The 14,171-nt window shown below is 34.6% G+C and overlaps 1 long non-coding RNA gene across 1 annotated transcript in view; it reads right to left on the bottom strand.

Moving 5' to 3' along the window:
• The window catches only part of LOC106018841 (uncharacterized), a 39,472-nt gene that overhangs the window by 12,109 nt on the left and 13,192 nt on the right, over window positions 1-14,171 (bottom strand). Inside the window, exons 2-4 of the long non-coding RNA XR_003497060.3 lie at window positions 13,739-13,898; window positions 10,672-10,749; window positions 2,712-2,781 (exon numbers count right to left, since the gene is read on the bottom strand). This is a non-coding gene — a long non-coding RNA (uncharacterized lncRNA). The remainder of the gene's footprint in view (window positions 1-2,711; window positions 2,782-10,671; window positions 10,750-13,738; window positions 13,899-14,171) is intronic.

The following is a 14,171-nucleotide window of genomic DNA, read 5'->3' on the forward strand; positions in this document are numbered from 1 at the left end:
AATTTCCTTTTTACCTCCCTGGCATTGTTCCTTCATAGGTTCATTGTTCCTGCATTATTGTCCCATTGAATACCCATGCCTGAAATTCACAGCACAGGTTCGTTTACTGCAGGACTGGACCTGTCTACCAACTATTTCTGTTACATTATCTAGTCCGTCCATCTCCCTCAAATCCCTCCTTAAAGTATTTCCTCCATGCAAAGCCTTTCAAATTTAACCTCTGTAAAAACTCCAAAATCGCTTCACCATCTCGTGTATGTGCTGTTAATCAGATTTTAATGTGCCTGAGTTGTTTTGCTTGTGTCTGACCTACATTGTGCAGTCCTTAGGGTATGCTCTGTTTCCTCTTACTTGTTTGTACAATGCTAAGAATATATATACCACTGAGTTAATAATACATTGCATAATAAAATACTATGTAATTTATCACCACATCTTTAAGATTGTATTTTTTGAATGGAGTAGGTGGGCAGAGATATTTAAAAATTCAACTTAATGTTTGGGAAAATGTTGAATATACAGCCTGAGGGTGGAAGATGTCCTGTTTTCACAGGAGATGTACTTTTTTTCTTCCCCATATGTCAATTATATACTTTTTTTTTTTTTTTTTCTTTTCAATGTAGTTGTCCTGGTTTCAGCTAGGATAGAGTTAATTTTCCTTCTAGTAGCTGGTATGGTGCCATGTTTTTGATTTAGCGTGAGAATAATGTTGATAACACACTGCTGGTTTAATTGTTGCAGAGCAGTGCTTACATTAAGCCAAGGACTTTTCAGCTTCCCATGCCACCTCCCGCCAGTGAGGAGGCTGGGGGTGCACAAGGAGCTGGGAGGGGACAGAACCAGGACAGCTGGCCCAAACTGGGGGCTATATGATATTCTACACCATATGACATCATGATGAACAATTAGTATGGGGCGGCTGGCTGGGATAGAGGGACTGCTGCTTGCGGATAGTCATTGGGCATTGGTCAGCGGGTGGTGAGCAGTTGCATAGTACATCACTTGTTTTGTACCTATTATTACTAATATAATTATTATTTATTTTCTGTCCTATTAAACTGTCTTTATTTCAACCCACAAGATTTTACTTTTTTTCTTGATTCTCTCCTCCATCTCACTGGGGGGAAGGGTAAGCAAACAGTTGTGTGGTGCTTTGCTGCCAGCTGGGTTAAACCACAGAAGTAATGTATTTGGACTTACCCTCCAGTCTCGTGTAGATGTTGAGGCAACTATGTTTCATATTCTTTCAAACTTATTTCTATTCACATTAAAAAATAATTTGGCCCATTAGCTTCAGAGCTGTGCTAAAGCCTTACAATTAACCCAGAAATTGGATGAATGAATTTTATGTTTTATTATAACCTTACATTCGAACTCCATTTACTCAGCTCCATTATTTTCCCATCTCTGTTTCTTAAGAAGCCAAAAAACCTCCCATCAAGATTATTAAGGACAATTTTATGTTAATGAAAAGATTTGTCCTCCACACAACTTCAAACAAAAAAGACCCAGCATGTTGCTGGGCTGTTCACTCTTTCATTCTAACCTTGCTCCAGAGATGTTAAGTTTTATCCAGTGTTAATATGGTAACAGCCACCCTCTTGGAAAAGATTTTCTTCAAAGAAGCTTTGAAGAATTTAGGAGCAGGTGATTCTTCATAGAAATAGCTTATAAGAAGTTTAAGGAACCAGACTATTTCATTTTTTATGCAAGCATAACCTATGCATGTTACTCTGTAATCAAATATTTTACTCCAAAGTTCAATGATACTCTACAGAACTAAAAGGCACTCTCATACAATGAAAGTCTGCCAGGCTTCTGGTAAGGGAAAATGACAGCCCAGCACCTGGGGTAAATCAAGGAGCAAATCAGCTCTAGACTGAAGATGGAGAGGAAAGACACTTGCACTTATTGACTGCAGTAGTACTAGGAGCAAGAAGTAAAAGAACATGGGTCGTTATAAAGCAATCAAGCATATGATCTTACTATCATTGTGAGATTATCTGTACTGCAAGTAGCACAGCACTTATAGAGCTTTACTATAGCTTAGCTCCTCATAGTAAAGCGATGGCTGCACAAAACCCAGGGAAGTTTGCAAAGCTGGATGTTTGCCTCATACTGAGATAGGTGCTGCTATGACTGCAGTATTTTCAGTAAAAAAATAATTAAGCTCAGGTAAGCTTACACAAGCAATATCTACAGCTGTGATTGGTTCAGCTGTGATCACAGCTGAAGCTGAGGCACCACAGAATCATTCTGATTTTGTGCAAAGTAATTTAACTAGATGTAACTCAGGAGCTAAGAGTCCAGCTTCTTACCTGAAACACTTTCTTCTACATTTTTCATTCTTATATTTCATTTACTTAAGGCTTAGTTTCTCCAACAGATCAGTCCTACGCTATATAAAGGAATCCAAGTCGACAACAACAACAAAAAAAGAGCCTAGAATCATACCATCTTACTACTGAGTTACACTCTACTCATTAAATATTAATATACCCAGAGTGACCTGATGTTCATTAAGATGGTCTGGAAGAGTCATTCCAGCTTTGTCATTCTTCTTATTTCTTCCTCTTTAATTTTCTAATGTTTCTTGCAGATTTTCCCTTTAATAACTTCCTTATTAATTTTACAATAAATAAAAAATCTAAAATCCAGAATCACAGCCACCACAGCCACAAACACACATGAGAATAGGACTAGAAACTTACCAGGAGATAATCATAAGAATCAAATCACAGAGACTGCACCTACCCACAGTTTGCTTGATAGGGCAGTTTCCTGAAAAAAAAAAAAAAAAAAAAAAAGATCATAGATATTCTTTCTTTGGACTTGAAAGCTTGCCTTTTGAATCCTGCCTCAAAGACATGAGAACTAAAATGCTCCAGGTACATAAATGCTTATATCCAGTACTGGATATATTAACCTCTTTTCTGTGACACTCATGGCACTTGTGACAAAAGAAGCTGTCCTATGCCCATATGAAAATTTATTGTCTGAAAGAAAAATCAAAGCTTTATATTTTTTTATGTCTCTTAGACAAAGAAATCAGCAACTTCACTGTGAGCTCAATCATACTCTAGTCCTTACAACTAAACATTCTTGAAACAAGTTTCCAAATCCAAATTAGAAAACATCATTTACCACTATGGGAACTATACTTACAGCAGGAGGGCAAGATTTCCATGTATATGATTATGGTTTAAAAAGATAACTTAATCAGAATTTTAACATTTAGGATTTCTTATTTGAAATACCTATGAATCACGGTGGCAGAGAACAATGCATGGCAACAATTTATGTCTTCAGAGAAGTGATGAGGTGCATAAATATAATTTGAAATTTTCAATGTTTTAACAAGTTTTGTAAAGGCATCCTCTGTCTTCTGGAACTTAATTGGCAATTATAAATGGGCAATTATAAAATCTAAATATCTGCATATGTGTGTCCCTTGACCAGAGACTCTTTCTACTCATAGGGTCTGCTTTACACAAGGAATATCTTTCTGCTGATAAACAGACAATATTCTGCTCTTGCTATTGTAACATAACCATCCTTTAGGAAACACTAATGGTACAGAAAATGTATAAATTATTTCATCTGAATTAATATGCATCTAACTTGTCCGAAATGTGCACCTAACTGATGTGCAAAATGTGCATCTAACTCGTCAGTATCTATATGAGCACTAGATGCTAAACATCTTAGTCTGTTGGTATTACTGCATTGACCATTATGAAAAAGAAATAAGAACAGAAGCCTGATTATCTTTCATGAGAAGCTTGTAATCCTTCATGACAAATTCTGGAATTTTGAGCTGTTAAAAAATAAAAAATATCTATTAATAAATTGTTACTGAAATTGAACCTTACTGGTGACACTTTTCCTTTTGTCATCAGCAAAAAGGTGAGAGGTAAATGAAAGGTAGCAGTTTGAAACTTAAAGAAGAGAGTGAAGTTGCAGCTTCTGTTCTTTACACTACTAACATGGCTTAATTCTATGAGACTGAGAAAGACACTTATCTTCTCCAATCTGAAATTGGCAAATTATATTAGTATTTGCCAACCTAATTTAATTGTCAAAGGGTGGAGTCAACATGAGAACTCTTCAGCAATTTCTAAAGGAAAAGGTTCTAACACAAGTATATAGCATAATCTAATATGGAGCCATAGATTTACAGGTAATCTTTCTACTAGAGATTTCATTTTGCTAGTTAATCTGGTTACACAAATTTGTGTAAGATACGAAGTCTACAGTCACTTCACTATTCATAAATTTCTATCTGCAGTGGGTGATGTTCAGGTATTCATTCACATATATATTGCAGTGGCTTCTTATGGCAATGCCATGTAAGACTTTGTTCCTTGTTTTTTTTCCTTCCTTTTCATATTTTCTCAGATGCTAACATTAAGCAATTCTTCTTTTTCTGACCTCTGGGTACCGCATCAAGATTTTTCTCATCCTATCCCATTTGTGCAACCCAGAACTAGTAAAAATGTTTTTTACAAGAAATCTAGAGTCCATGTCCTTTCTAATGGCATGTTTACAGCCAGCTCTTTCCCTTTGTTGTGACAAGCACTCCTATTCAATGACCTTAATATTGGTAGCAGAGATAGGTACATAACACTCAGTTCTGATAAAACAATAATGAAACCTGTAGGTCAGAGGAAACAATAAGATGGGGTAGTGTTATTTCTGCTCCTCATGCAATTTAGAGGTCTGATTAGATCCACAAGTGCTATTAACAATCTGATGGCGACCATCATAATCTTCGCTTTTCAATTTCGCTTTTCAATTTCATATTTCCCTGTTTTTGAGCAATGACTTATTATTTTTTTCCTGAAGATGCTATTATTATGCTTCATTCTGTTTAAGTTTGCTCTTCAATTACACCTGAAGGTAGGAAATTATAAAAGATAACAAGTAGCTTTTGACATTTGTACAGAAATACCAAATCTGGGAAGATTTGGCTACCTTATAATGAGTCTTGAAGGCTTGGTCTTGAAATTGAATCACTTATTGTATGACATGACCTCAGACTAGGGTTTAATTACAAGGTGTGCATTTGTTATTCATTAAGAACAGTAAGGAATATTGAAAACTTGTTTACAGCTCCCTAACTCTTGTGATTGATTTTTGTATAGAAAAGCTGAAAAAAAAAAAAAAAAAAAAAAAAAAAAAGACATATATTTCCCTGAGATTATGTCTTTGAAACCTGATAAAGTCTTCCTGAAGATCATTTATCTGTATCATGAAGATAGGTAATTAACCCCATCTGAAAGAGTTATTTTTTTACTAGGCAACATTGTACTCTATTCACCCTTTTTATCATCTATTATAGAGAAGCATTGTCAGCATGGTTCATCTCTTACCCATTCTATTCATAAATGATAGAAGCTTGAACTCTATAAATCAGTTCAGCTCATAAAACTGGAGAATGATAATAGGCAGGCATACAGCAAACATCACTGCATAAGCTCTCTGTCATATCCCTTTTTGTCAGAGTTGTACAATGAAAACACATTCATTGTAACTCGGTACGTCTGATTTTTTTGAGCCTACATATATTTGTAGCTGTTCAACTCCTGAAATTCAGTTACAGGATTGTGCTCTTTCCCCTTTTTTCTCTGTATCTTCAGTCATTACAACATCACTAACATTAGAAGACTGATTGATTTTTGTATGGTGAGGTAGAAAAAAAAAAAAAGTAAAAAAAATGAATTTTAACTGCTTCCTCTGCCCAGTTCCTATGTCTGACATCAAATAACAAAATCTCTAAAGTTTTGACTGTTCTGCTAATTAATTTATATCGTGGATGGCATTGTACATCTTTATTTTACAGAGAAGCTTGACTGACAAATTCACCCTACTCTTTTGTACTTGCTTTGATTTTCCTTCTTAGTGTTCAATACACAGAGAATTTTCCAAGTCTATATTTTAAAAGAGTAGGTCAGGTTCTGTTTGTATCAGTTGTATCACATTTTTGAGAAGAATTATTTTAAACACTCCACAGGTTGTTTGGAGTTTGAACAACAAAATGTGTGCTAGATGTAGCACAGCAGTTAATGGATGCTTTTGCCTTACCACAGAGCAAAGAGCAAAGAGTGACACAGAGCAAAGAGTGAGGGACCAGGGTTTATTTTGCTGCAGTTATGCAAGACCACAAGTCTACATTTTCTGAATGAGCTGTAACACATATATATTCTTGCCAAACATAAACATTACTCATGTGCAGATGTTCTAGACGGTCATGCATCTGCATTTCAAGAGGGTATTTCTAGCTGGAACCCTGGTATGTGGCTGCAGCTTTTGTTCCACCAGGAGAGAAATCACCTTGATATCACTGATGATGTGTTTCAGACAGTATCATATCAATGCATGTGCAAAAGCAAGGCAAGTCTACATTTAGGAAGACCTCTCTAGCACCCTAAATAACTAATATTGATGTACCAGTTCTGCACCTTGGCCATAAACCTTCTGTGTAATAAATGCATTTACAAAATACAAGAAACAAAACTTAGAAATTTGTCCTTTTTTCAAGACAGCAAACACTCCATAATGCTGCCAGATATCATATGTCCACTTCTATATATGGATCAGAAAGAGTCAAGGGGAAATTTAATTTTTCTAGACAAACAAACAAAAAAGATGGGATAGAAATGTATTTAGCACTGTCTGTATGAAAGTTAGATTACCAATAAAACTGGTAGATTGAGAGCACCAATACCATAGCAACCTGAATATTTTTAAGCTTTTCCAATACTAAGAAAGCTCTAATTGTCCAATAAACCATGAGGTGTACTGACCTTATCACTGACTTCTTCAACTGATGCAGTTTCAAAACTATTTCCCCTCTTATTTAGATTTCTAGATTAATCTGCAATCCATTCAGAATTACCTTGTGCTTGGGACCAGATGGACTGGATGGATTTAAATCAGGTCTCGGTGTCAAAGAAAAACATATTTATTCTCAGAATGAAAAACCTTTCTCACTGTTCCCTTTCCAGTGCGAGGCTATCCTTCTCATACCATATTAAAATTGAAATACGAGGTAAAAAATTGGGTATTGATTACCTCTAATTTTTTTCATATGATAGAAGATTCTTATAACTCTGAGGGGAAAAAAGGGGGAGAGGGGGGAGAAATAGTAGCTTTAATTGCACAAATAGTCAACAGCTACATTTTCTAATACTTTAAACTCTTTTTTTTGTTTGTTTATTTGTTTTTTCTTTATAAAGACATAATTTCATAGATTAATGTCATAGCATATGAGAATGGAAAAGATCTGGGGAAACACTTTCATAGAGACAAAGAGACTTTCATCAGACAGAGAAGAGGTTGCTGAAGACTTCATATTACAAGCTAAAAATCTGTGCATGCATCACAAAATACAGATCAAGGCAAGCACTATAATTAAACATTTTGAAACTTTCTAATTGCATTTTCTAGAGAAGTGACAAAAGTCAAACATTAAAGCATATTAATTAGCCCTTTTCTCCAAAACATATTGAATTAATGTAACCCAATTACCCTGTTTTAAGGCAATAAAAAAGTTAATACTTGTTTGTAAACAATGTTATTTGCATTTTTCATTATGAATTTCCCTCTGCAAAGTGAATAATAGATTAATATTTTACTATATCATATTTGAAATTTCATTATATTAATTTGTTTATTAATATTTTGCTACTTAAATATATAAATGTATCAAGACGATAAAAACATATCCAGTTCTTTAATTATATTGAGTACTGATCTTCCAGAAAAGTCTGTGGCAAGTCTGGCCTTGTATCAATGAAATCAATGAGAGTCAAAAAACAAAACAAACCAACCAAACAAACAAAACTGGTTAAGAATATTATTACTCTTTAATTCATTATTAAAAATAATAATAATAAAAAGGATTTAAAACCAAATTAGACAGTTTGGTTTTTTTTTACAAAACTAAATGGCTTTTGCTAAAGGAAGGTCCTCATTCTGTTACCCTATTTTCAGTGGGAAGGCAAAGCAAGGAATAACAGAAACTAAAAACTGTTCTCACTAAAAAGAAAATCAAACTGATCTGTATCAGTGAAATTGTTTGACACATAGCAAATTTCTCCTTGATACTGGGAGGAAAAAAAATAATAAATAAAATAAAAAAATAGAAAATCAATCATCTAGATTAAAAAAAAATGCATAAAGAGAAGAAGATGAAGTTATTTCTCTTTTATACAATAAACTATCACTTTGTGTACACATCTAAAGGAGTAATTTGTTTCAGAAGACATGAATGTATATTTTTCATTTCCAAGAAAAAGGTAATGTGATAATTCATAGGCAGGGTTTCCTTTCACTTTAACCTTTTTTTTCTTTTTTCTTTTTTTTTTTTTTTTCCATCCTGTTGACCTTTTTCTATTTTATATAAAACATTTACACAGTCTCTCGCAATAGAGAGACAGTTTCTTTATCCTACTGGGTCAAGTGTTCATGTGCAAAATAAAACACATGGATTACTATCTACCACTCAGCCAGAGAGACAACAAAATTTGTTGGTTGGACCACGTCTGGTTAGGTGGAATGCTTATATATTTAAGTACCCACTGTCCAAGACGGAAACTGAATGTGTTTCTCTGCTGACCAACTAAACTGAGGTAGGGGATAAAATGGGAATGTCATTTTCTTGCTGAATTTCTCCTCTTCACTCCAACCAGAAAGGCAGAAACTCCTTGTTAACCCTTTAACTATTTGTTAAATTCACTTCTATTCTAGTCATTCTGAAATGATCAAAAGTATTTTTTGTTTGCAGCAAAGACAAAATAAATCTCAGCTACATTTTAGTTCTCACCTCCCTGAGGAACACTGTTCTCTGGCCTTTTGCCATCTCACAACTTCTTCAGTGAAAAATAATTCAATCCCATCTAGCACTCCAAATCCTTGCTCTGCACCTCCAAAGCAACTCCACACAATTCTTTTAACTCCTTGTGCACCTACAGAAAGATATGGAAACATCTAGCTCTCTACAAACATTTATCTGAAGTTTTAAAGTTGTTGTTTTCCTTTCTAAACATAACAGTTCAATTTTGTTCAGATTTTAAAACTGCAGGAAAATTATATTTTGATATAATTTATAAATCTATAAGCTTCCTTCAGAGAATTATTGCTTGAGATTTTCTATTCAAGTTTTTATACTGTATTTTGACAATAAACCTTTTGTCTGGGAGCTTTGGAGTAGTTTATCTTTGATTTTTATGGCATTAATCTGCAATTTTTGTCCTTGTCTCTGTTGACTGTGAGTGATGTCTATTTTCTCTATTTTATTTGTACTGTCTACCTTACTATTATATAGCATATAACCTTTATATAGGTTACATAGATATAAAGGTATATAACCTTTTTTTGATTTTTATTTTTTTTTGTCTTGGTTCTGCATTTATTTTATTTTATTTCATTTGTTATGTTTGCTTTTTTGTTTGTTTTTAGGTTGTGTATTTCAGTATTCTAATTAAGACCTAATGAAATAAATCAACTAAGCTTATTCTTACACTGTATCTAAACCAAACCTAACTGGATTTGTGTTAGAATTTATTTGAACTTTTTAGACCTCATGATTGTTTTTTCCTAGTCCATGAGGGAAGCTAGTCTCCTAATTTCACTAGTACTGTTTTGCAGATTCAAAAAGCTATATTATACATTTTTTTGAGTGCTATGTAAACTCATTTGCTAACTGACATCATGTGACCACTGAAAATAGAATTTACATGAATATATTAATCAAATTTATGGCAGACTACTAAAAAAAAAAAAAAAAGAGCAATATAAGGATATGCAAGATAAATCACCTCTCTGCAGCCATGTTAGATTTGAAAAAATAAAAAATAAAACTACGCCAGCTCAGAGAAAAAGTACAAAAACATAAGAAAAGCATGTGATGCTTTTGGTTACAGAGTATTCAAGGTTTGCCAAAAATTGATGCACAAAAATGCAATTGGACACATTGGATAAGGGTAACTGATACACAAGATACAGTAGCCCAAGTCCCGACTGTCAGCGCATTTACTGAAACATTTTGCAGCATGATAGGCAAAGCTGAACTAACTATGATTTAGCAAGCTCAGAGTAACCACAACAACAAAACATGTTGTGACTGTGAGCACATTATAACAGCCAGCCAGAGTCACTGGGTGTCAGTATGAGCCAAAGATTATGTCACTGCTACCTGCACTACTGAGGGGAAGACTAGTACAAATATGTTTACTGGAGTGAGACATTCCACCACTGGATGATGAAACACAAGCAATAAAGGGAGTGAGAGGCTTGTTTAGAAAAATGGAAGGAAATTTTAAGTGGAGCTAAGCCATAACCATGACATTTTGCTGGCACAGATAGGATCCTAGCAACAGAGGGAGTGATCGATCGCAGTAGAACTGACATAGCCAACTCTAACACCAACTGACTTGGATCCTTAAAAACAAACAAACTAACTAACTAACTAACAAAAACAATATATGAGAGAAGAAAACGTAGAAAGGAAATCATGCTGGCCCCTGGTTGTCCCTGACCACAACTTCCAAAGCAGTTCACTATCTTTCCAGGCAGCTGAGAGTGAAGGTACCCTTGACATTGTTCTGATTTATGACAGGGGACAAATAAGATGCCTATGGGTGTACAACCAGAAGAATACAGAATTACCTTTTTTCCAGCCCTGTGCCTTCTGGCCATCTAGCAAGTTGGTCAGATACATGGACAAAGGTTCAGTGCAGAATCTCCCTGTCGTTTGGCGTAAAGAAGAAAAGAAAATACAGTTAGGAAATCTGCAGCAAGGAAATATTGGCCCTTGAAACCAATTAAAATTTCTTTAGGAGACAGCAAGTTTAAAATTTCTATAGATAACATAAAGAAATTATCCTTTGTATAGTTATCACTTGTCAGGGTCTAGTGGCGGATTTTTTATTAACAGAACAGGTATTTTTTTTCTAAAGGTAATCAGTCTAGATAAACATAATCATGTTTGAAAGTGTCCTTCTGCTTGAGAGGTAATCCTTTTAGAAATAGGTAGATGGAGGGGTGGCACAGGTGTCGTAATTTCATAAGCTCCAATCTTATGCTAACATTACATTAAGAGAGTGTGGATACTGAAAATATTCTGGCTCTTGACTCCCAGCTATTGAAACAGGAATAGGAGAAAAATATCCATATTTGAACTTAAAGCATCTCCTCACAACTTCAATTCCAGTTGCATTTTTTTTTTCAGAATTTTTTAATTATTAATATCACATCACTAAACACATTTAAGTTTCACAATAACACAAAGAGAACAGCATTAAATGAAATGGTGTTTAACAACAGCCTTTACTATGCTGGGACCCATTTCACCAATTATTAATTTTTCACCACCTTTTCTTTAGCAATGAAAGACCAGAAAATGGATTAAAGCTCATATTCAATATAATGTCAAGTTGATTTTTTTTTAAAAACTGTCAGGAAAAAAAAAAAAAAAAAAAAAAGGAAAGTCAGAAGTACTGACAAAGGCCTATTTCAAATTCTCAAATGCAGGTGGAAAATATACTGCATGTTTTCAGTTTTGCAAATGTGAAAAACACACATAAATAGGTTATTTCAATATTAAATAATATCTTCAGGCTTCCTTCTTATCTACTCTTTTGCAGCAGCTACCACAGCATCCAATGATGAGAAACTCTGTGATTATGTTTTTCCAAATTCATCAATTTTGAAGTTTTATTTTATTATTGTGTCTATTAGACATTTCTGTCAATGCTCAAAGTTAATTTTCACATTCTTATTCACAAAACTCTGATTGAAAGCTTTGTGCTGTCCAAAACCCTTTAGATCAACTGCCATCAGCTTCAACACTGAGGTTCAGTGCTCCAAGGAGATGGTAGACTATTGTGTCTCTAATACCAGATTATGGTTTGTCATAGTTCTTGATAGTTCTTTTGCTCCAGGGCACATGCAGATTGCAGGTAAATAAAGTCACTGAAGTTGAAGGTTGGGAGATCCTGTCAGGGGTTATGGAAAAAGAACCACATACATTATCCATGTTAAGACCGGTTCAGTTTTCTACCCAAGAAACTCTGCCAAACTCAAATGTCTCTTAGGGAGACCCACTGTGAAAAAGTGGCTTTAGTGAACATCATGGATTATCCCGCTCTGCATGCATGCAACTGAGGGCAGATTGAGAATCACAGGAATACAGGGGATGAGATTTCCCAAGCTTCATATATTTAGCAACTGTTACCTGTCCATCACTAGAAAATTCCCCAAATACCAGCCAGGCATCAGGCGCAGACATCATGCAACAAAAACATGTCAAATGTACTTCCCAGCATTTTCCAGAGGTTACCATGAAACGTTCCTATTAAATGTGATAACATTTTTTTTTTTTCACACACTCTGTCTAGACTGTGCATAGCTCTGCATAGCACCAAAACAGGCTGTTGACACAGAATTAGATGTTCTCTTCTTGGGTTATCCTTTCCTTTATGGTCTTTATTTCAAAATGTTTATTGCTCAGACTCAAGGCAGCAATGAATGATGCATGATACATACCTCATATGTCTGCCAAAACCTGTCTCAATATACAACTAATAATGAAAAGTAACACTTTATGAGGAAAAATACTCATAGCTTAAATAAGGAGCTTATGTTTTTCTCTTATTTAGGACTCTGATGGCTCTGTAAAGTAGGCACCTACCTCTGCTGCTCCTAGCAAACTCTGAATCTATGTCTGGGGCTGTGGTAGGTTTTTAAGCTCCTTTTATCAAATTCCAAAAGGAGGGCTGGAGATCATGTAAAATGAAATTCAATACCACCCTAGGCCTAGATCAAGACGAGAGAGGACAGGCACTCCAAATTTCAAAGAATCCGGGTCATTCCTTGAAGATGCTTGTACCAGCTACCACTCACTACTTCTTGGAGCACACATTGAGAAAGACATCTTGGACACTGAGAAAGACATTTTGACATTGTTGGCACCAATGTCAAAAAACATAAGCTGTCATTTTTTCCTGAATTTTAAGTGCAAAAGCACTGTTTCCTCCGTAAGAGGAGGAAATATGCCTATTTGTCCTATTTTTTTCAGAGAAACACATGCTTATTTCTCACATATCTAATTTTCACCATCAAATGTATGTTTCAGGCAAATATAGTCCATATTACTTTAAATATCCTGGTAGAAAGTTGTTACCAATAGTTATGCCATTAAATTCCACCATATTACTGAAAATGAAAAATGAAATAAAAAAAAATGAAAATGAAATAAAAATGAAGGAAAGGCATACACATGTACTTCCATCTAAAGAAGCAGCAGCTAATTTTGATAGTAGCTATGTCATGGAAAGCAAAAGAGTTGTAGGGGAACACAGCAATGAGATTCAACTGCATACTTGGAAACTGGAGACCCAAAGTATATATTTCAGCATAATTTCAAATATTATGTTGCATCATTAGAGAAAAACAAGAACTAGAGTTTTCTGTATGACACATTTTCTTGAATCTCTACAAACAAATAAGCCATTTTTCATGATACAGGAGTTGTTAGGTAATGAGACACCTGTTGGTGAACATCAGTGCTAAAAGTGCATTCAAGTTTTGTGAAAAAATTCTTCCTAGTGCGTATCAGTGTAGTGATATTTGTTATGTTTATTCTGGAACTGAAGTAAAAATGGCTGAGAAGATAAAACTTCTGCTGTGTTCCATAATAACATTATTAATTCTTTTGCTTTATTTTGGTACTAACCTTATAGTTTAGAAAAGCTGAACATCCAGTAGATTTCCCAATGACTCTACTCTGGAATGCATCCATGGAGACACATTATCAATGTAGTCCATAGGAAGCAGAATTCCTTATACTAATGGTAGATGGAAAGCATGCATGATGGTCCTCTACAAATAAAATACTGCAAAACAAAAAGGACAGCTTTAAAAGTCAAGAAAAACAAGATCTGTTTCTCTGTCTTGGCTGTTTCCTTTCATTTTTTCTCTCTCTTCCTCACCACTTTCTTTCTTTCCTGTCTTTTCCATATTTTTCTCTGATGTCCTTTTCTTTCACCTTGCAATTTTTCATTTCTTAGTTGAAGTGACTTCTAGTCAGTTTCAGGTAAAGGAAATGGTATCTCTTCTGTCAGAATTATTGCATATAATTAATATAATTAAATGTAGTGCCATGTCAT

This window comes from Anas platyrhynchos, chromosome 4 (genome assembly GCF_047663525.1).
Source record: "Anas platyrhynchos isolate ZD024472 breed Pekin duck chromosome 4, IASCAAS_PekinDuck_T2T, whole genome shotgun sequence".
NCBI lineage: Eukaryota > Metazoa > Chordata > Aves > Anseriformes > Anatidae > Anas > Anas platyrhynchos.